The sequence below is a fragment of the Macrobrachium rosenbergii genome, chromosome 11 (genome assembly GCF_040412425.1).
Source record: "Macrobrachium rosenbergii isolate ZJJX-2024 chromosome 11, ASM4041242v1, whole genome shotgun sequence".
In the NCBI taxonomy this organism is placed as follows: Eukaryota; Metazoa; Arthropoda; class Malacostraca; order Decapoda; family Palaemonidae; genus Macrobrachium; species Macrobrachium rosenbergii.
In genome coordinates, this window is record NC_089751.1 from 17179635 (window position 1) to 17204649 (window position 25015).

Below are 25015 nucleotides of genomic sequence, written 5' to 3' on the forward strand. Positions count from 1 at the left end.
GAAAACACACACTGGAATAGTTTTTAGTCGTAATGTTGGATCTGAAAAGAATTAGTAAATGATGAACTCCATAAAAATTAGGACTTTTTGATGACGGATCTCTCACCATACTGCAAGTTAGTGATTCACTGTATTTGCGTAGACAACGCAGTAATTAATGGTTATGAATTCCTCCTGTTATCTTCGACTTGAATTTTCTTTTTCACAGCACTCAAAAAATATATTATCTAATGCTGCAAGCCAACCGTATATTGTCCGTAAGGCTTTCTTTCTGTATTAGTCTCACAGGTCTCAGATCTTTCGTTCGACCATTATTGGATCATTGCTTTCCTATCTCGATGTCAGCGAGTTACCAGCCAAATCGAGCATTCTTGTCCAAAGGAAAAACTTTTGGTAATAATTATCTGGATTATCAGCAGACTGTTTTCTGTTTAGCCATGTTATAAAAGCTGTTTCATCTACGAATTCCCGACGATGCTCTCATGCCGGGACCCAAAGAAAAGTGTGTGCGACTCGTTATGAAGAGCTTCAGGATCCACGTTCGGTGGAGGTGTCACTTTGCCTCACTGACACGTACCAGAAGTCTTTTATCCTTTTTACTGCTAGCTGCAGAGCAGTCTTCTTGCTCGTAAGTTTGGAAACGGCATCACTGTTTAATTTTTGGCTTGTATTACTTAATAAGACACGACAGAATGCAAAGCATTTTTGCGTATTATATGCATCCTCAGGAACACGAAGTCCTTGTACCCCGATGTATGCAATACACGAAATTACATGGCACTGTCGTCGCCTTTTAAACATTTCTTGTCGCTTCAACTAATCTATCTACATTTTGTATGTATGTTTAACTATTCATTTGTTTATGTATGTATGTATATATCTCTTCATCTGTTTATTTGATAATTATGTAACTATAATAATTTATTTCTTCTCCGTTTTCTCTCTTTCGCATATGGACATGCTGTTCTGAGGACGCTTGCTTTGAAAGTTATTGCATTGTAGTTTCGTTGCATACGGTCTCTCTCTCTCACCTTGAGCAAAAACACCAAAGGATAAATGGTATTGCGGTTTACTGTTTACATTGCAGACTTCATGTTATAAATGATTTAGTTTTGAATTACTCTGTTTTAGTCTGGAACTGATTCAAATTTCATCATGAAATTTGTACTGATATGCTCGTGGAAATGATCTGGACCTAATGTTGGACGCAATCCTAATGCAATAGTGTTAAAATGATAAAAAATGTAATTTTCAGAATAATCCTGATCTTATTCTTAAACTGAGCCAAGATCAGTTTAGTGTAACGCGAACTTATATTTGTGTTTATCAGGCCAGATCCACAGGAAGTTTATTAAACTTTGTCAAATAACTGAATAACTGGATGCTGAGATAAGAGCTGAATATAAGTTTTAACACTTGACACAAAAAAACCTAGGTGTGATTGTTATATACATAGAAAGCACTAAAGAGGACATGAGTTGTCTGTCTTCAAATTCTTCCTTGGCTCTACAACCAGTTCCATACCCGTTTACTTTTTTTTTTTTTTTTTATAAAGAGGCGCTCGTAAAATATCATAATTTTTTTAATCAATAAACACTATCATTTGCTGGTTCTTAATGAAAAGCTCCCGCACTTATTTACTTTTTTTTCCGTCTCATCCGATTCTTTTTCTCGTCACTGATGGAAATAAATTCAACCTTAAAAATTGCAATTTTTACAAGAACGTTTTCTTTAATGAGAATGGATTCGTTCACTGATTTCATTATGCCAACTGACTTTCTTATTTCCAGTTCTTTTATTTTACGTTTTAGCTTCTCTTTGTACTGGACCCCTTTACTCGTCATCTTTTAGTGAATATTGTCTTTTTAACGTCTGCAGAGATAACACATTAATTTATGTGATTTGCTTTTTATCTCGAAACTCTTTTTCCTTTTGATTTCATATTAGATTTTGTGGTACGGATTCTAAATAACATATTTCATTACACCGACGGTGTAATGAAATATTTCTCTCGAATACCTTTAACTTTTCAAATTCAACTTGTATTTGTTTTCACCCTTTTCCTTCAGTTTCAGAAGTAAATGGAATGTATAACTGAAATATAATTCAAAGCAGAACGAACAAATCAACAACAGACAGCAGTATAGACCAAGTCCTTTCCTGTTTTGTAGCTGGTTTGGTCGTATCGTGGCAATAGAAGCCAGGATAAGAGAAACTACATCACATCACTTAGAGCATCATTCCCATCTTTCCTTACACTTCCCTTTGGGGCTTTTATTCTCTATTCATTTAATTTCTTGAGTTGTATTTCTAGCGTCCACTGATGTCTATTTCAGGTGAGGTGTTCGCTTAAATTGCCATCTGACCTTTACACAAAAGTAACTAAACGCATGATTTGCTTTAAGGTCAAAATTTGTCTTGAGATACGCCATTCATTAAACCTTTTCGGGTCGTGTTAGGTAGCCTGTTATCGGTCCATTCATTAAACATCCAAAACAATTTTACGTTTATGGTATTTACCGTTATGTTTATGGTATTTACCTTATTATTTCATGTTTACGTATCCCCAAGTGGTGCTAAACACGGAGCCGTTTTGCACGTAAACTGCTTACATGCGAAACGACCCGAACCATTTGTTCAAACTTTCCATAAAACTGCCGCAACCATTTGTCGAACTATATGAGTCCAAGTTATATAGGCCTAAAGTTCTGTTGTTTGATGCAAAATACTAAACGTATTGAGAACGCGTGCGTAGAATTATATGTCATCCCTTAAAATAAAAGTAAGGCCCATTTTCTCTGGAAATGACATCCTACCTTGGGTTACGAAGAGAAGAAGATGAACCACACTTCGGTAATTCCACTACTAAACGAAACAGATAGATATTGTCGAATACAGATGTCTTACTTCGCATCTGTGGTAGCTGTGAACACCTGTTGTGTATTACACTTGTGATGTCTTTTGTATCCCCGGTACAGAGCGCCAGCTTGAACTTAATAATAGTACAGTACTTGAAACTTAGTGTAAACTTTAGTTTTCACTCTTTTTTTGAATCTGTGCTACTTAGGAAAGAGTCCTTAGTTACGGCTTGATAGCTGATTATACTGAACAGAATCGAATAATAACGGTATCGTCTCTTGTTTTGTTGTTACTATTACATATTATATATGCTAATTTTAATCACCAATCAGAGGTAGAATTTTTAGAGATTATAAAAATGCTATACTCATATTTTGTTATGTGAATATAAACTGAAGAGTAAATAAAAATGCTTGTTTTAAAGAAAACAATTTCATGTTTTACCACGCAAACTTTGGCAACACGAACAAACTTGATATTTTATGTATGTATATACATACATATACATTTATATATATATATATATATATATATATATATATATATATATATATATATATATATATATATATAATATCAACTATGTTTGTATTTATATAATATATATATATGTGTATACAGTATATATATACAATATCAACTTTGTTTGTATTCCCGAAGTTTGTGTGACTAAAACATGAAATTTTTTTTAGAACAAACATTTTTATTTTCTCTTTGGTTTATATTCACATAAAACATGATTTCTCAAGACAGAGTTTTTATAATATATATATATATATATATATATATATATATATATATATATATATATATATATATATATATATATATATATATATATATATATATATATATATATACATTCTCAAGACACGTATATATATGTGTAAGTACATACCCAAACATCCATATATATATATATATATATATATATATATATATATATATATATATATATATATATATATATATATATATATATATATATGTATATGAGTATATATAGATAAGTACGCATACCCACCCACACACACATATATATATATATATATATATATATATATATATATATATATATATATATATATATATATTATAAAATGCTATAATCATATTTTATTTTGTGAATATAAACTGAAGAGAAAATATAACTCTTGCTGCAGATAAATAGAACCTAGGAACGTCATATTGCCTCAGATTTATGAAAGAGGTTCCCCTTGTGACTGAATATGCACCTGCTGTACACTTTTGGTAAATTGATAAATAATAGAACTTACTTCGAGCGTTTTAAATTACATTTATTCCCTAATACTGATATGCGTTTTTACTTATATGATATGATATGATATGATATATATATATATATATATATATATGTATGTATATGTATAAATATCATATATCATATCACAAGCAAAAACGCATATCAGTATTCGGGAATAAATGTAATTTAGTAGGCTCCACGTTCTATTATTTGTCACTTTACCCAAAACTGTACAGCATGAGAATATTCAGTCACAAAGGGGGAACCTCTATCATAAATATGAGGCAATATGACGTTCCTAGGTTCTATTTACCTGCAGCAAAAGTTTTCTCTCTTGCAAGTTGCTTTATGCAGCCCTCTATAGTTAACACACAAGTACATAAAGAATAAACTTTCACAAGAACGCCTAAGATATATAAAGTTAATTTAACTTACAGTCAACAACTATTTATAGCGTTGTGAGGCTAATATCATATCCATACTGCATTTGAATTCGGATTCAAGGTGACATGGCAAGGACTTGAAGACTATTAAAATGCCTCAGGTACTACTCATCGACAGAAAAACAATATAGTACGTGACTTTCTGATGCGTATAACGAACCACATTCGTCTTTTAATTCTGTAACAGCGTCAGACTTTTATTTGACGTGATAGGAGAGTTAAATCCAGATCACAGAATAGAGAGAACACGTCCGTCAAGCCACACAAAGCTCCTAGCATTCAAATTTGAAATTTGTGTGCTCTGAAGTATCTGCAAACGGATTTAAGTTCGCTAGTTCCAGTTTGCTCTTATTTTGAATAGGAAATTGAAATAAAGTCTGTTCATAACTGCGACTTTGACCATTGACTTTTTAGGCCAAGCTCTGTGACCTTAAATATTGAAGGTTAAATGTTAAAACTTTTCAATATCATTCAAGTTTCATGAATTTTAATTCAGCCACTCTTTGAGATATCCTGCCGACGCACGAACAGACAGCCTCTTTTTAAGTTTGCTGTTAGTGGGATTGAAATCTGCCAGTCTGTCTCATTAATCTGCTTTATTGGCGAATGAAAGCCAACAAACCAACGCTTATATAAAGAATACTACCCGTGCAAATAAGCATCTGTGTGTATACGCGTTAAATGGGTCTCGTCCAATAATTTCCTGATGTAACTGACAAACAGTATGTTAAAAGCTCATTCAATTTTTCCATTTGATTCCGGAACTCAAAGACAAACTGAATGTGTCAATAAAATCTCTCCCTTGGCTCAGTTGAGCTGACCTCTTCGATGGGCGTTCAAACAGGCTGATGAAGAGTTAGAGACTTTCATTTCTCGAAACTTCCGGATACTCTGTAAAAGTAACCAATTCTTAGTTCTCTAATCCTTCGAAGCCCTACTGTTAATCAGCTCAGTGGTCTGGTAAAACTAAGGTATACTTAGACTTAGCCACCCTCGTGCTGGCACGGGCTCATGCTCTACAGCAGCCCGCAAAAGAAAATATATTACAAATATTGACACATCTATTGTCCTTCCGTTTTCTGTGAATCCGTCTGAGAATTCAAAATCACCGAGAAGTGAAAAACATGTGCTGTTTCTTCTTTTACACAAGAAAGAAGAAGTTTTCCATTCCAAGTCACCCTGAACAATAACGTACAAAAGACCCTACAGCGTGTCTTATTTGGAGAGGAACTTTTTTCTTCATTATCATAATTTTTTTAGGAAAGTTATTCTTCCACGTTTTCTGTAGCTGTTTATGTGTCAAAACCGGCAAGGGGAAAACTGGAATAATTACGAGAGAGAGAGAGAGAGAGAGAGAGAGAGAGAGAGAGAGAGAGAGAGAGAGAGAGAGAGAGAGAGAGAGGTTCTAAAGATAAGAGTATTTAAAAAATTTTAATTAACAAGAAATACATTTCAGCTGAGCTGAATCATCTCGTAAAACTGAAATCTACCTGAAACGTTCTGACTAATAAAAGGATGTAACGGGAATAAGGACCTTGTTAAATCATGCAATTTATCTACTTAATTGTCTCTCTTTTAATTAATCAGTATCACACCGACGTTCCACAGAACAAAATATAAAACAAACTGAAAATGAGTGAATTTATACGAAAAATACACACATTTCTGTATGCCCATAAAAACATAACAAAAATGGATTTCGAAAGATACGTGTAGCGTTCATAAAAACATTACAAATTAATTTCTAAATATATGAATTTAATGTTCATAAAAAATTACACAAATTAATTTCTAAATATACCAGTGTAATTTCCACAAAATCATTACAAATTAATTTCGAAATATACAAGTGTAAGGTTCATAAAAACATTATAAATTAATTTCGAAATGTTCATAAAAACTTTACAAATTAATTTTGAAATATACGAGTGCATTTCTTTCAAGAAGCAGAACTATCTTAATTAATGTAAACGACTCTTCCTTAGAGGACACCGTCTTCATAAGACGCTGGAAGCTACGATTGATTGCAGATCGTCATCAAGAACATCCCATCACTGGAAGACTTCGGATGTACTGTACACCCCATCACAGGTAAAACGATGGTGCCCGCACCTGGGGATATGCAATAGCAGTTGCTTGAATTTGCATCAAGCGGAGACACGTGGCAACATCTCATCTCCGAGTGTCTGGCAAAACAAAGGCTCCGGGTTCTCTCTCTGATTTTTCGAGAGGACTCGCGGCTTCGGGAAAGGAAGAAAAGGCGAGATTTTATTTCCGGCAGGTTCCTGGCAAGGCAGGCACGTGTCAGCCAAAGCTGAAGGCATAAGACAGGTGGATGTAAAGTGGAAGTTTTCTCTTGTAGGTGCTTCGACAGGGATGGTTGAAAATCTCTCCTTAACGCGGTCGTCTGACGATTCAGGAGAGATTGTTTCTCTTGTGATTATTTTTCAATCAACATTTTCATCGCAATGTTATTACTGCTGTTAATGAAAATAATGGCAGCACCAGCTGAACTGATTTTGTACAAGGTCTTTTTAATTCTTCTTGTGACTCTTATCTTCAAGGCTAATATCTGCTAAGAGAGAGCAGTAAGGTCGACGGATTATGTCTACTAAAACTGATGCGCAACATCTAGGTTATTGACTGAGAATAGTAAGAAGAACTGAAAAGACATTGTATTAAATCAGTTCAACTGATGCTGCCATTCTTTTCATTATTATTATTATTATTAGAATTAAAAAGACCTTGTATTAAATCAGTTCAACTGATATTGCCATACTTTTCATTATTATTATTATTATTATTATTATTGAAGAGATCTTCTTTGAGGGGCAGTAGCGTTGTATGTAAAGGCTGTTTCTACGGCATTCAATTTATATGGTCTTCTCTATGCGTCTTATAACCTTCCTTTCATCAGCGAGTAGCTGGTATGTATATTAGGCTTCCCAAGGTTATGCAGACATGTTCTGTTAAAGTGGTTTTATTTCTCCTGACATTATTATTATCATTATGGAAAAGATCTTCTTTGTGGGCTGCAGCGCTGAATATAATGAATGTTTCTACGGCATTCAATTTGTATTGTCTTCTCTTTGCGTCTGATAACATTCCTTGCATCAGCGAGTAGCTGGTATGTTAGGCTTCCCAAGGTCATGCAGACATGTTCTGTTAAAGTAGTTTTATTTCTCCTGACATTATTATTACTTTTATATTATTAATAATCACTGGTGGCAACTCATAACATATTGGATACGAAGGGCTAAACGTCCTTATCCAACCGATGCTAAACTTGACTTGCTGTAGCCACCAGTTGCAAAAAAAGATATGTTTTATTTGATTAACGGAAATTTGTGATTATCTGCAGTCACTACCATAACATGTATCTTGAACTCAGCTACAGGGCAAATCATTTCACTTTCCTCAGCAGGATCGAATCAAAGAATACGCAAACCAGGAGGGCCTTCGACAGACGTTTAAAGAATAAGCATTCAGGTATAAAAGGAAACTGCATTGGATCGAACGGGCTTTCCTCTTTAAGTTAATTGTTTAAGAGGTTCGAATTAGTGTGTTCATGTTACCGGTTCTTCCTCCTCAAACACAGTGACAGTCCCCTTGCAAAATTTGTTTTCGGGAAGCTTCTCTTTCTCTCTCTCTCTCTCTGTTTTAGTACTACGAAAATTGACAAATGTCTTCAAGAACTACTCCCTAATAATTATAATAAAATTTTTTCCCCGATAAAATAGGACATTTAGAGTTAGTAAAGAGGTTTTTGCTCAGAGAGCACAAAGGCAATGTTCACATCGGAATCCATAATGTAAACAGCACCACCATTCTGTCGGCTTCAAGCCTTGGTCAGTTTACCGGTGAAATATTCATAATAGGCAAAAGTTGAAATATAAAGGGATTACGACGCTAAAGGGAAGCAGGGAAGATGTGGCGCACTTTTCTTTGAAGCCGCTTTTTTGGTTTTCTGTAAAAGAAAACTATTGTGACTGCTTTTCTGTCCGTTCGCCCCCATATCTTAAAAACTACTGAGGCTAGAGGGCTGCAAATTGCTAAGTTGATCATCCACCCTCCAGTCATCAAACATATCACATTGCAACCCTCTAGCCTCAGCAGTTTTTATTTTGTTTAAGGTTAAGGGTAGCCGTGGATCTTGCGTCTGGCAGCACTGTCCAGAGGCGTGGGACGCACCTTCATTTGACCGCATCTGAGGGGGCAAATGAAAGTTGGCCCGGTGGTAGCTGATAGCTTTATACAGCATTATACGCTGTACAGAAAACTCGATTGCTTCGGCGCATTTTTTACTTGTTTTTACGATTGCTGATGACTAATAATTAGTTTTGTTTATTAGTACAGGCACGAAAACGATTTAACTTTACTGAAGTGATTCACAGAAAGATGTGCAGGGTAAATGAGCAAATCCATTTCCTCTAGAAGTACTGAATATTAATTTTCACACCCGTTTTGTAGCACTCTAATTGGACACTGTTCTCTCTCGTCCACGACAGCACAAAAGACCGATCCCCCAAAAAGTCCGAAAGCCTCGAGAAAAGGAGAACAAAGTGCAGAGAAAGGGTCTGGTGATCAGGCTTCTCATTTGCATAGGAAAGCTTCCCTTAATGAAGTATCAGGGGCTTCAATGAAGCTCAAGTCAAAGGAAATGCTTCCGACAAAATCTCTTGTTGTTTCAGCCAACAATAGAAGGCAAATGAACGCACTGCCTCAACGAAAAATACATGAAATGAAAGCAGAATGAGTGGAGGAGGAGGACAGATGCTCGCTCGTGGGATCGCTTGCACAACTGTTCGTCCTCGACAGGGTAACTTTCGCAATACTTACTTAAGTCAGTGTCTCTGATTTTGACGTGAAACGTCAAATTTAAACGACATCAAACGAGAACATTTATTTAAACGTTTCCATTTATGTTTGTTTTTGTAGGTATTGAGTGAGTCTCAAAAAGCGTAGTGTCTATACTGATAACAAGAATCAGCTGGGGAAAACAGACGCGGCGTGGGCGATTCCAACCAGAGCCTTTCCCGTGATAAATGACGTCAATATGCTTTATGATGCAAAGGCAGATAAACGTAGTCTCGTTTGTTATATAAATTGTATGTCCCTGTTTGTTTTCTGCCAACTCCAAGCCACCATTTTTAGCGCTTTGGTTGTAGTTTTAAATTCTGATCATTATTCGATCGAGTAAAAGTATCAAGATACCTTTCATCATAAATTATTCCCTAATAACTGCCATAAGATTACTACCCATACAAAATGGGACATTTACATTTAGATTTTGCTCAGGGAATGAAAAGGCAATGCTTACTTCGGAATCAGTGATATAACCATCACCATCTTGTTTCCGGTTAAAGCGGGTTTTGTAGCTTGGTAAGTTGACTGATGAAATAAAGATATTCAGAATGAGAGAAAGCTGAATCGTGATTAGATTATGACAGGAAATGGATACTGCTGGCCGATAATTAGTTTTGTTTATTGGAATAGTCATGAAAAGACTCAGTTCATCTATTCATGTTAGTCATTTGAAAATGTGAACAAATAGTTTATAATTTTATTAAAATCATTCATAAAAGGTCGTGTCCGGAAATTAGCAAAGCCACGTTCTCCAGAAAAGCGGAAGATTAATTTTGACACTTGTTTTGTAGCACCGTTATTGGCCAATGTTCTCTCTCGTCCACGGGAGCCCAAAGACGGATAGCACAAAAGGCCGAAAGCCTCGAGAAAAAGGAGAACAAAGTGCAAAGAAAGGATCTGGTGATCAGGCTTCTCATCTGCATAGGAAAGCTTCCCTTAATGAAGTATCAGGGGCTTCAATGAAGCTCAAGTCAAAGGAAATGCTTCCGACGAAATCTCCTGTTGTTTCAGCCAACAATAGAAGGCAAATGAACGCACTGCCTCAACGAAAAATACATGAAATGAAAGCAGAATGAGTGGAGGAGGAGGAGGAGGAGGAGGAGGAGGAGGAGATATTCACTAGTGGGATCGCTTGCAAAACTTTTCGTCCTCTACAGGGTAACTTGCGTATAACTTTCGTACGTGTTCTGGCATCGAATATCTGATTTGGATGTGAAACATCACATTCAAACTATATAGAACGAACACCGCTATTTATTTGTATTTGTTGTTGTGCATATTGAGCGAATCTCAAAGATAGTATGGTGTCTGTGCTGATATCAAGAATCAGATGGAAAAAATAGATGCGGAGTAAGTAGTTCCACCCAGAATGCCACCGTTTGCTATACGACATAATGGCTGAAATAAATAATAATAAACTATATGGCATTGGAAAGGAAATTAATCTTAGTGTGATAGTGTAAAAAGCCGTATAACCCTGTTAACACTTATTTTGACGACAAATGATAGAAATGATTGTTTTCTGTCGTCTAAGCCATCATTTTCATTGTTTGCCTTTGTTGTTTTTTTAACATTATTCGATAACTTCGTCAACGTACAAGTATAATTGTTCAAAATAACGCCAAACCCGGTATCATAGTATGCATAATAACTATAAACAGACTAGGCCAAGAAAAACACTGATGAACACAAACCCAGCCAGCGAAAGTTCGGAGTTCCATGATGTTACACACAGAGAAGAAATCCATGTATACGCAAGTCATAGTGTTTCATATAACAGAGATGCCTCTTTAAACTGTGGTTAAAAAGTCCCTTGACCTTTGAAGGGGATTGACCTCTACGCTAATCTGAACTCTGGATTTTGCATATTTGAATGTCTTTTGCTGATAGTTCCAAATGTGTTCTTATTTCATCACTTGGCATTTGGTCCCTCATGAACGCGAATGTATACAAGTCTTAATTCGAGTGACTGTATATGGGAAGATGTTTGCATAAATACACATTCAGTTAGCCTTCAAATTGGGTATGAAACATTCCGTACGTTTTGCGAAGGTAACCACAAAATTTGTTCAGACGTTTAGAACTAAATCTGATAAAATCTTTATAATACTTATACTGTATATGTATATATACACACATATACATATATAAATTTATATATGCATATACCTGTATATACAATATATAAATATATACGTATATATACATATATTTACATATTTTTATGAACAAATAAATAAACAGAGAAAAATTTCAAGGAAGGATGTACCCAGATGTATCTCTCAGCAAGCAACTTAACCCAAGTCCATAGGAAAATATGTTTCATGGCTATGTCACAGTCCAAGGTCCGAGAACATTCGTTATAATGTCAGCGGTCGACGCAAGGCAGCCAAATACAGGAACAGCCTCCAGTTCTCCAAACATAATTAAAATGAAAAGATACAGAGTCTCCCCAGCTACTCAGGAAGTACAAATTGAAAGCCAGCGAAAGAAAATAACGTTTTTTTCAGCTCCCCAGGACTCCATTGCGGAAAACAATCTTCTGCGGAATTAAAACCACCTACAGCTTCTATCTATTTAATGAAGAGTTTATTTTTTGTTCCTCTCCCAGATTCTATGGAAACATAGCCAGCGAGAAGAGTTCGTTCTGTACGAGTTCCCTCAAAAATCAGGAAATATTTGATTGTTGGAACTTCAAGATTACTCTCTCCTGAGGAACGTTTTTTCGTTATATTTTTGTTTCTATATTCCTTGCAATCAGTTATGCATAGAGCCGACTAAGGAAAAAATCACTTATATCAACAAAGAGGATTTTAATCAATGAAGGGACAGCTTAAGGTCGAACTGGATCTTTCTGCTAGATTTTCTTTTACCCGATTTCTCACATTGTAAAATAGCGATTAGTCAGGAAGTATCTTGAAGAAACTCATTACAAAATTACAATTGGAATTTGAGTAGTGAAAATCTAGTATTTCAGCCGCAAAATTCTGATAGTTCAGTATTCCTCAAGAGTTTCTTTCATCACAAAGCATCTCAAAGTAACCAATTACAAAAGTACAATAAGGATTTGTGTACTGGAAATATATTCGTATTCCAGCGGCAAAACTCATATAATTGAGTATTCTTCCAGAGTTTTCTTAACGTATTCTGGACATGAAGCACTATGCATCTTGATTCATGACTGTCTTTTGTCAGAAACTTCCAAATACACCAGGATATCTGGATATACATCACTTCACAAATAATGTCGATGCTTTCAACCATGACGGCTTTCCATCACTTTGATTTACGCAACTACACACACTTCTAACACGCTGAGACGCGCGCCCAACATCTCATCTTCAAGGTTCTCGAAAACAAAGGCTCGAGGCTATTGCTTTCGAGAGGTTTCAGCTTCAAACAGAAAGAGTTTTCTTTTTTTCTTTAATTTTTGTATCTAGGTCTCGTGGTATGACACGTGTCATCAAGGCCTGGAATCAAATGATATCTTGAATACCTTCTTATTCGAGAGAGAGAGAGAGAGAGGTTAGTATTAGTGTTGAGATTATTATCGCTGCTAACGTTATTGCCACATCTTCAATGCGCTTGCTGCTTGTGCAATGCTTTCGAAAGCGCTTAAAGAGTTGAATTTGCTACTCTTCTTTGACAAGCACTCAACTCCAGCAGCATTTTAATCCTTAAATGAATAAAAGTTAAGAAAAATTCTTGACATTTGGTCTTTTCTGAAGACTTAATCATGCTATTTTATATTACCTTTCATTAGCGTGTTTTGGGCTGACTAACCGAAAAAAAAGGAGTCCTCTACGCTTTGTACTTTGGTGATTGGGGATCAGAGAAAAAATTTCAGTTGAAGTAAATTAAGGATGAATGAATGATTAGCAGTTATCTGACATCTTGACTACCAGGGTCATTGACGCCAATATAACTTTTTAGAAACTACGAATAAATAAAGTTAATTTAAAAACAATTAGAGCTCACTGATTTGTTGTAACGGATCATGAAAGTGAATTCAGCGACATATAGATGTAACTACCTGTAGAGGAAACTTAGATGCCACGTGTCTAAGACTGAAACATATGGAAGCACGCCTCACTAATCTCTACTTATATATAAGGGCTTAGATTTCATCCACGTTTAATATCCTGTTAGGGACGTCATTCAATTTCAAAACTTGTAACGGAAACGGTCGGTTTCGAAACAAATTTAAAATCCAGAGAAGAAGAACGAAATAGAGAGAGAGAGAGAGAGAGAGAGAGGAAAAAATCAGCCTTCTCATTTGCATGGGAAAGCGTCGGTTCCTTAGAAAGAATCAGACTCTTGAGTGAAGGTGGATTCCAAAACAAATGCTTCGGATGGAGTCTTTTGTTGATTCAGCCAGAAAGAAAGGCAAATGAGCTTATTGCATCGACAAAGAAATGAAGTGAAAGCACACACACACAGAGAGAGAGAGAGAGAGAGAGAGAGAGAGAGAGAGAGAGAGAGAGAGAGCAACCTGTGGTAATAAATACATTTATTTTGGAGTTTGACTATCCGCGATCAGCTTTGCCATGTATGTCTGTATGGGTGTATATGTATACTTATATATCTGTGTGAAGTGGGATTATACTCGTATATGCAGACGAATATGAACAAATACATTTGAATGTATGGACGTATAGGACAGAGAGCAAACTGTATGCCTTTATGGTGGAGAGCAAGAAACCTTCTTGAAGAACTAGTGACATCAAAATATTCCAAGATACAGTAAACATTCCTGTTTCGGTACTGTAATGGAAATTTGTGTAAACTTAGAGAATCCCAAAGAACACTTGACAGAAGTACGAAAACGGAATGAAGAATAATCGTTCTCATGAGACCAAAATAACATTAATAAGCAGAAATTCTACTCAGAATCTGGAATTTTGTTAGAGAACGACGAAAGACTTTAATGAGGCACTCTTTTTCAGTTAAGACTAAATAACAACTAGTCCTTCTTAGACCTGGAGCAGATCGCATTATGGATAAAAAATTCACCTTTCCCCCAACAGATATAGAAAATTTGTCACAGCTAGGCGCGTGGCAGTTCCCTTGGTTTGTAACAAAAGCGGATTTAACAGAGAGAGAGAGAGAGAGAGAGAGAGAGAGAGAGAGAGAGAGAGAGAGACTTTACAGTATTAAGAGGCCACAGGAGTTATCAAGACTTCCTCTGGAGGGGAATTCCCTGTCAGTTATTCAAATATGAGAAACTGAGATGAAATTCGTCCGCCCATTCATAGTTTCTGAGTTGCAATGGCTCTCCTCCGAAGATTTGTAAGTCTCACAGATTAATCTGTTATGATGAAACCGTCAGCTAATTTGACCAAAATTGGTTAGAAAAATATTCTTTTTCTCGTGACTGCAGATTTAGTTTTGTGGTTGATATGGTGGAATAAACAAAGTTATGTCATTTTGTCATGTAAATAATTTTTTGGGGAAATGAAAATTGATAACACTAATTTAAAGAGAAAGATCGAATGGTAAATGTGCCAACCTAGCGAGTGTACCCAAAACGCTGGGAAGAATGGTAAGCACTGAATCTAGGGAAAACAGACAGTCTTAAGGTTCAGATCAAGGTACTATCATTCTGCATACTTACTTAAAGGCTTATGGTGAAAGAGGCTGTCCTAGCGCTAGACAATGGTAAATCTATAAAATTCCTCTAATAACTGTTTCATGACAAACCCTTGACCCACACATTCTTCACTCCCATAACTCACTTTTCTTCCTGATTTTTCAATCAAAACGGTATAACCAATGTTCGTTGGTATATTGAATAAAGTTAAGCCGGTGCATTTCTTAGTGCCCTCCATAATCTTTCCATCATCCAAATATACGTTACACACACTGGTCAGCCACTCAATAGAACTCTCACCATCGTACTGCAGCTTTTCCCTTGTAATCCTACCAACTCTTTTTGTGATTCCATTTTTAAATCTCTTGGCAGACCTTCTTCCCTCCTCAGCAATAACTTCTACAGGCATCTTGGTATTTATATCTTTTATTCTATGAAATATTCGTGCATTAACTTTTCTGTACGCTCTTACCCATAGTAAAACAACTTCAAGTTTTTCCTGAAGTCATTGCACATATTTTCCGCCTTTCTTTATTACTGAAATTATTTTCTCTTTCTTTCTGGACAATTTTACCTTTCCTCCTGCATTCTTGCACATAATCATTTCTTCTGTCTAGCCACTGCACCCCAAATATTCTCTTTTTACCTTCAGTGACTTCCCATTTCCTCATCTTACCATAGCTTGTTAATCCCTCTACCCACCTTCTAAAATCCTAAAGTGCTCCATGATGACTTTATACGTCATCCTAGAATTTTACAAACTCTTCGTATACTCCTTCAGTTTCTGTGCCTTTAAACCTAACCAATTTTCATTCAGTTTCTCCTAATTGCTCTTCTCACTTCCACCTCATCAGAGTCACTCGTCTTGGTGACCCTTACAACTACACTGGCATCACTTCCTATCTAGGGTGAACTGACATCTATCTTAACTTTTGCTTCAGGCTAATAATGATCAGATCAGTCTCTAGCCCCTTATTTTTTCACCATTACATCCATCAGGTTTGCAATAATACATAATCTAATAGACGCTCCTCCTCACTAGGCTTTCTTTCCTAAATACACTTACAAATATTTTTATTTCGAAATCATACATTACCAACAGGCAAGCACCTTTTCAAACACATTTCCATAAGACTGTCTACTGCCCACCAAGCTAAACTTGTTGCCTTTGTATACACATACACCTATATACATAAAAACATACCTACACACACACACACACACACACACACACACACACACACACACACATATATATATATATATATATATATATATATATATATGTGTGTGTGTGTGTGTGTGTGTGTGTGTGTGTGTGTGTGTGTGTGTGTGTGTGTGTGTGTGCGTGCGCGTATAATACTAATCATTTTCAATACTACCTTTCTAAGTTTCTTTCATTATCTAAGACAAGTACATATACACATGCTCTATGAATAAAAAAATGTTTTGGAAGTTTGGTTTACTGAATATCTGAGATATTGGTAGGAAAACAAAGACAATATGAACACTGCAAAATTCCCACATTTATGTATTGTTCAGTAACAGCCATCAAGTTCTTAATTTCAAATTGAGATTGCAATTTAATCTTCCTGACATTGCAATGTTGTAGAGTTTGATAAATATCCAACGAATATTAGCGTATATGTCAATGATTTGATACAGAAATTATTGCGTTTCGAAATGGGACAGATCACTAAAATGAGTTATGAAATTCTTATTTGACTATAGTAAAAATTTACCCGATTCTGGCTGAGAAAGAATGACACACGACAGAGTGAAGGATATGGATTATGTTTGAAGTTTGAAAATGAATGGGAAAACTGTAAGTGGCTTACATACACTAAAAAAGTAATTGTAATCAACCACTGTTCACGATTATACTTATTTATTATTTTAGAAGGCTTTCGCGTATTAACGTCATAATTTTTCCTATATCCAAGCCTCTGTCAACAGTAAAGAGCCGTACGTTTTACGTGTTTGCTAAACCGCCTACGTCTCATTTGTGCATTAAACTGTTCCCTTGCATCTTTCGGGAAAAACTCTAGGCTTATGTTCCAGTAATGATTCTACTGTTTTTGGTCCACATTCTTTCAACTTTCCCCAATCTCTGATACTCTGTTGTTGTTTGAGTCTCATAAACACCCTTCGGAAAGGAAGATTCTCGATTGCTCTTGGCTGATGAGGGAGTTAAGAAAGTAAAAGAAAAAGGACGAAAAAGAAAAATCAAGATGAATTGTCCTTAATGACCGCGCTCTTTGAATAGGCCTCTACGTCATCCAGCGGCTGGTAAAGAATGAATAACTGGGAACATTTCCGTGTTCTGGTGAAAATAGGTCTGTAGATCTTTTTATTTTTTCTGTGCTCCGTTTTTTTAATATATATTTTGTTATTAATGAAGAAATGGAGACGGCAGGCCTCTCAAATCAGGCTCCGTCACTGCAAGAAAGAGTGCTAATGGACTCCCCTTCAGCCCCTTGAATGTCCAAAGAACCCACGTAAGTATAATTAATATTGTGAAAGCCAACATTCGCGTCCAAATTAATCACGTTTCAAGTTTACTCCCAGAGTCTTTCATTTTGTTTTTAACAGAAAAAAAAAATTATGCATCCTGAAGAGAAGCTGAGAGGGGGGGAAATGTACATCAAAGTGAATATGAATGGCTTCATCAGGCTCTTTAGATGTTCTGAGACGTTAGTACCATAACATCCTGCAATATCACATTTTACTTTGCGTGTGCACTGCCTTAGGCACACGTTTTCATGCCTGTCTGATTCACTTACGTCTTCTTTAGTAAACTCACCTATGAGGAAGTTTTTATGAATCAGTCTGAATGATCTACTCCAGAACTTTATAAAATGAACGTCAGCGCTACTGTACGGACAAAATTATTGGGACTGTAGGTAGGCGCATATAAGTATGTGAGCATTATGCGAAAACATGTGGTAACATGTACATATTTTTGTAATCGTTGCATAGTTTATACCTGTACCAACATACTGGCATTCATATTCATATATAGCCTACAGCATATGTTTGAATAATCTCTATGTGGGATTTTTGTACTTTTCCAGAAATACCTTGATCTGTATTTAACCTCCGCCAACTCGTCAGTACATTTATCTGATTAACAGTTTGTTACAAAGAGTATTTGAGAAGTTGAAGATGGCTGTAGGTGAGATTATGAGCACGGTTTTAAACATGGAAGCTGAGTAGTGATGTAAATGTAAAAAAAAGTGATGATTCAGGTGACAGATAGATTATTTATCACATGCTGTCTATTAGCATAGCTTATGGCCTGAATTAAGAGCATCTGATTAGTTTATTTTAATGAAGACAGACAAAGTAGCAATTTCAGATAAAATTTCTAAATATCAATACTAATAACTGCCCAAACGTATTATAATGAAACGATGTTCAAATGCCACCGCATATTATTTTACTGTTATTCAACACCCAGATAATAAAACCAAGTCACTAAAAGCCTAATATTTTTTTTAATTCATGAATTAATTTTTCTTTTTCCCATCGTAGAACCTGAACACGCAAGGAGCATTATTGCCTTCCTTAGTCCTGAACTCATAGACATAGTACAAGAAGTGGGGACGGGTAACAGGTGATTGTGAGCATCAAGGAACGCAGAATAAAGGAAGGAATTCCGAAACTTTGCAGCGAGGATAATCTGGGAAGCGATGGCCTAACGTTTGCAACAAGGCCGTATGACGATGAAAGGGACTCTTCTCAAACTCACTGAAAAAGTGACCAAATGAAAAACTCCCAAAAAGAGAGGCTAAGGCCGTGAGAGAGAGAGAGAGAGAGAGAGAGAGAGAGAGAGAGAGAGAGAGAGAGAGAGAGAGAGAGAGAGAGAGATCTATAGGAAAGTTCATTGTGAAATTGTTGATAGGACGAACAGAATCAGTCCCATAGTAAATGGATTCGAAGGGAGAAGTACAAAAGATGAGAGAGAGAGAGAGAGAGAGAGAGAAAGGTAATTGTAATATTACTGAGAAGATGAACAGAAACAGTCCTGTAATAAATGGAAACAAAGGGAAACGTACACAAGATATTAGAGTGATATCTCAAAAATGGACGGGTAAGATAACATCTACCATTAGTGACTAGGATGAAGAAAACAACCTTTTCGAAAGGAGACGCCCAATTTTTCAGAGGATTTTCAGCTCGACTATAAATTATGATCTTTCCCAGATAAATGTGCAGTAACCAGGACACTTAAGATGTTGACAGAACTGACGATAAATTACTCTGGTATCAAGCAGGTTCGTCGATTTACTGAGTAAGAAGAAGAGATAGAAAAATATGGTAAGAACAGTTCTGGAGGTGTTTTACTTGAGTAAGGTGATTCCCAAGAAGATAATTCTCGCAAGCTGAGATGACGAGATGGAATTCCGATTCGGAGTACGGCAACGAATAGCTTGATAAGGAAAGAAATTCGGGTGCTACTGTGACTTGATATCCATGCGTCACCTACTCCGAGGTGCTAGTACTAAACGTGGCAGAAGCTCCTTTAGTACTACATACACCCATTTCTATATTGTGTGGTCGAAAAAATATGTTGATAAACAATATCTTCGCGCGGCCATCTACTTTACATTTACCGTACGGTGTTTAGTACTAGCACCTCGGAGTTACGTGACGCGTAGATAACATGCCAAAGTAGCACCGAATTTCGATTCTGAGTACGAACTGCAAATAGCTTGGAAAGGAGAGAAGAAATATTGATGACTGAATCATCGACAGGAACGAAAGAATTAAAACCTTTTAATGAAAGACTAACAATCAGCTTTCAAGAATAAAGAGTAAAGCCACAAGCGAGGACGATCAGCCAGGAATGCCCCTTGTTAAAATGTCCGAACCTCAGAGTTTTCTCGGGCGATGAAAAGAATATCTCCTGTTGACGAAAGGTCAGTGGGGGAAAGCATAGAAGGTGCCCCGACCCCCACCCCGCGCCACTGGACACCGCGTTCAGGAAACCAAACTTGTGACCCAAAAGGAAAGAACTGAATCTGAGGTATGAGGAAAGGTGAGAGCTTAGCGAACTTTCAAGTAATTCAGATCCTAAAACATAATGAATATGATGAAAGTTTGGGGGATGAGAACAAATGCCTTTCTTTACAATGGGGTGGATCGTTTCGTTGTCACTTAATATCCTATTTACCTGTCTATTTTCATCTATTCTCTCGCGGTCTTTATGAACTGGTGACCCATGTTATCAATTTACTTTCATTTCCCTGTATTGTTAGACCGTTGATTATACGACATCACAAGTCAGTTCAACAACTGGGAATAACACGAATGATTTGAATAACTCTCTTTGGAAAAAATGTGTTCACAAGATAAGAACTTGGGATCAAGGTGACAATCAATCACAAAAGACCACCTGAACTCAAGACAACCTTTCTGACCCTGTAGAAATATATAAAAAGAGACAACCGCAATATTTCGCAGACGAAAATGATATATTATACATTCTGAGGGCTTAAGAGCAATTCGACAGCTTATCTTGTGTTTAATGCAGTTGCATTCGAAAACATCAGCATATGCACACACAGCACGAGTTCATACTTATGCACGCTCACATACGAGTTCGTATTAGTTTGTTTACGTTTGCCCATTCACGAGATAACTGCGTCAATTCACGAACAAAGGTTTGAATCGCAATGAAGGAAAATGTAGGTGATGAATTCTACGGCAGTGACCAAAGAGTTTTCAGCTACGGAGGGAAACTTCAAATGCTGCAAAAAAATGTTAAAAAAATATATTTATTTTAGGTTATGGTGCGTTATTGTTACTGAACAAGAAAAAATATACGGATGAGTAAGAGAAATTATACGGAGTAATGCAACACACACACACACAGAGAGAGAGAGAGAGAGAGAGAGAGAGAGAGAGAGAGAGAGAGAGAGAGAGAGAGAGAGCGTACAATGACCGACTGAATTTCTGAATCTCATTTGAAAATACAGTGAGAGTCACAGTCAGTGCTGCCATTAATTTAACTGAACGGCATTTTCGTTTTTCTGCTCGAAAAGCAGTAAAACGAAAAAAAAAAAAGTTCAGCAAAATTAACAAACGCATCGACTCAGAATCTCATTATATTTAACAAATGCGATTCTGAAATTAAGTCGGTCACTGTACACACATGCACTCTATCTCTCTCTCTCTGTCTCTCTCTCCTTTTGCATCTCTCCGTATAGTTTTTCTTCGAAAGTGCTCTTCAACAATAACGTACCATAATCTAAAATGCATGATTTTTTTCACGTTCTTTTTTGTAGCGTTTAAAGTTTCCCTGTTCAACTCATAACTCTTTGGTCACTGACGCAGAGTTTATCGGCTACATTTTCTTTCATTGCAACTCAAGGGACTTTCAGTCATATACACGTTCTTTTCTGAACTGCTAATTCCAGTAGTCCGTAAAATGCGTCGTCGTTCGTAAGCGGAAGGAAAGGCATTTTAATTCTTGAAATAAGATGCAAGATTGGATTCAAACGAAACATTACTTTTGATCGCTGACCTTCAGTTGCTGAGAGGCAGGGAAGCTGAGGTATGACGTAACCTTTTGAATTAACTACAAACACCTGCTGGCCGAAACAGGTGTTCGCTCTTCCCTCGCACCTGTCTGTCTTGATTCGCCTTTCAATTAGGTCAGGGAAGAATAATTTTTCTTTTCTTTTTCACATGTTTGTAGACGATAGAGGTGGGTTTGATTCATCTCAAAAGGGAAGCACAGGATAAATAGAGTTAACTCTCTGTGTTCTAATTTCATTATACATCTCTATTAGTCTTCTCCAAAAAAGTGAAAGAAAAGGAGAAATAAAGCCTTATAAGTGAATGGTGAAGTTATACTAGAAAGCATAACACGGTGAAAACATCAAATTTAGGAGCCGCCACTTATTGCATGACAAACACAATTATTGATATCATCTGTACCTATTCTGACAGAACTTTGAGAGAGAGAGAGAGAGAGAGAGAGAGAGAGAGAGAGAGAGAGAGAGAGAATGGTGGAAGCGTAGGCGACCTTTTTCTTTTGATTTTCTTTACATTTTTCGCTCTTTCTCTGTGTGATGCCTCGGCTCAAGGAATTGTCAGACTGCAGCTGCAAACCTTCATTTTTTAGCCTTCCCCTCTCTCTCTCTCTCTCTCTCTCTCTCTCTCTCTCTCTCTCTCTCTCTCTCTCTCTCACTTTTGGTCTTAGCGCTTCCCTCATCTCTTATTCTGTCTGAAATGCATAACAATGATAATGTTGAAACATTTCTTCAAATCATAACAAAGAAACTGACCGAAGCTACATGGTATTAAAAGGTCTGATAAGGACTTGAAAGATGACGCTATGACTGTTTGCATTTGGTCTGTTCATAAAACCTTCCTGATAACATTTATTAACTCACAAAACTCATCCTTTCTGGTGCCTCACGAGTCATACTGAACAGTACGCAGGGCATCCACAAACGCTGAATCATTCATTATCATAATTTCATTATAATTTCTATAATTAAACTGGGAGTCTCCCCAGACGCATTCATTATTGAAATCACAAATACTAATTAAAATTTAATTTTTCTTTGATGAGGAAAATCTAAGTAAAATAAATAATTACTGAGATTTCATATAGGTGCAGCTTAAAGCAGTGGCAAAAATGGACGTCAGGACATTTGTTCGGTTTAATATTAAATTGTTACATAGTTTTAGATTTTAGGTAAAAGTTGGTTTGAAAATTGTCAATGTTGAAGGATTGTTAATGACCACAACTACAGCAATATAAACAAAGCAACTGTGACGTTGTTTTGTCTATTTTTTCGACACATCTAAATAATTCTGGAATTTCAGCTTACACTCTCACTTTAGTGGAGCAGCTTAATGTGATTTTTGGCCAGAATCGTTCATTTGATGATACCAGCATGAAATTTGGTATGAATATACTCTGTACGTCACTTTTTGAGAAAAAGTGCCAGCCATAAAAAATTCCAATATGGCCGCCATTTTTTTCAAGATGGCCACCAGCACACCAAAAAACAGCCATAAACCATAAAAACGCCGATCTCTGTCCATTTATTTCCAACTTTGCTACTAAAAAAGCTACTAATGAAGGGAAGGCAAAGAGGATAAGCTCTTTCTGTCTATATAATGTCCCAGAGGGGTGCACACTACAGAACCGATCTTGCAGTCAAGTCAACACTATTGTCCCTGAGGCCGGGGTGATTCTGCAGACAGCAACGGGCCAAACGGAAGGTTTTGGCACCAAAAAACCAGTTGCTTTGGGCAGATGAAGCTCAATATCAGAGTAAAGATTATTCATGTATGAGAAGAGAAGGAGAACTCTAAAATTAAACTTTGGAGGTAGAGACAAGAGTGTCTGTCGCTCACCACCAGGATATGCTGGTGACGGGCACTGCTGTGAAACTCAGCTTGGGGTTCAATATCAGTTTAGCTGATATTGAACCCCATGCTTGCATCATCAAATGAACTATTGTATGGTTTATCTGCTCAACTACATCCAGACATTCTCGCTCAAGGGCATGAAGGTGAATCATAACATAGAATTCGTGTATTGTTAAACCAAGTACCTCAGTACGGGTGTTAGTGCTTTCAGTGAACCTTATATGGTGCCTACAGTGCACCACATGAAGTGCGCTGAGGGCTCTAACCCCACTACTAGGGAACTTGATAATGAGTACACGAATTTTATATCGTGTTTTACCGTTATGACCTTTAGTGGGAACGTATCGAATTGAAGTGTAAGCTGTAATTCCAAATTTATTTAGTTTTTGCGATAAAACAGTCAAAACAACGCCACTGTTCTTTGCTGTTGTCTTTAATGAACATTCCTTTAACAGTGACTTTCTAAACCAAGTTTTACCTGAAGTCTAAAACCAAGCAGCAATTTAATAGTAAACAGAACATATGTTCTGACTGACGTCCACTTTTGCCACAGCTTTTACTTTACTTCTAGTCCCACTTCCTTTTTTTAATCTCACTCTCCAACGTCTCTAACTATTACTTCTCAGTACAGGTGTCGGATTTTGTCTCAGTTCCACCTGCACTTAATCTCCTTTATTCCCTGGATCTCGCTCTTTTCACTGACTTAATAAACTCTGAGTGGCCGAAAGCGTCCTAGTGTTTTGGCTTTACAGCCTAAATCTCAATAAAATCAATTCAATCAAGTACAGCCGTCTTTTGTAAATTACTACCGGTTTGCCTTCAAGGAAAAGCCTTGTCGCTTTAACCTTTACACTTTGCTCAACTCTCAAAGCTCCCTGACATCTTGAACCGAACAATCTTCTCCCACATCGCTCGCAACATCCACAGGAAATCTTTCCGGCGCTATTAATGTTTGGTCATCCTCCCGTTCTCGCTCTCGACATCTCCGAGGGATGCGACAGTGTATAACGTAAGACTCTGCAAACCAAGTTTCCTGACTGTTGCTTCCCTCTCTCCGTTTGTAAACTTATTTGCAGCTTTTCGAGTAATGGCTCTATTTCTGTTGTTGTTAACGCAATATCAGCTCCCATTTCTGTTTCTAGTGTTTTTTTTTTTTAATATTCCATTCTTTCATCTACCCTTTTTCACCTCTTCATCAATGACCTTTCCAAGTTTATTTTAGTAATTGTTCAACGCTCCACATCTCTTCCTGCACCTCCTGCAATCCCTCCTCTGTTGCTTTGTTTTTGTCTGTTAACTCTGATCCCGAAAAGATATACGAATGGAGATTTTGTTAAGTAGTAAAGTGCCTAAATAGAGCTTTTACCTATTTATCGGTCGCCTCTCATACCCAGTTCTTTGATACTGATACTATTTTGGGTAATACGAAAACTTAAGGATCATTTTGTAGAGATCACTTTATCCAATAGTTCAGTCGTTTTCCAAAGCAAGAACAGATTCCCTCTTTTATATAGGCTTCCGTGTCAAAATGGTCTGTCCATCTCTTGCCGTATGTTTCGTGGAAATCAACAAACTGTTAAACTGGTCGACTCTGGGACC

General features: G+C 36.7%; 1 protein-coding gene across 3 annotated transcripts in view; it reads right to left on the reverse strand.

Annotated features, from left to right (window-relative positions):
- LOC136843208 (uncharacterized) overlaps positions 1 to 25015 on the reverse strand; it is a 57057-nt gene that overhangs the window by 22313 nt on the left and 9729 nt on the right. Inside the window, exon 1 of one of the 3 annotated variants that reach the window (XM_067111292.1) lies at positions 2817 to 2964. The exons of 1 other annotated variant lie outside the window; for it this stretch is intronic. The gene's annotated coding sequence lies outside the window, so the exon portion shown is untranslated. Of the gene's footprint in view, positions 465 to 2816; positions 2965 to 25015 lie in introns of those variants that run through there. One more of the 3 variants, XM_067111294.1, reaches the window with a different exon arrangement.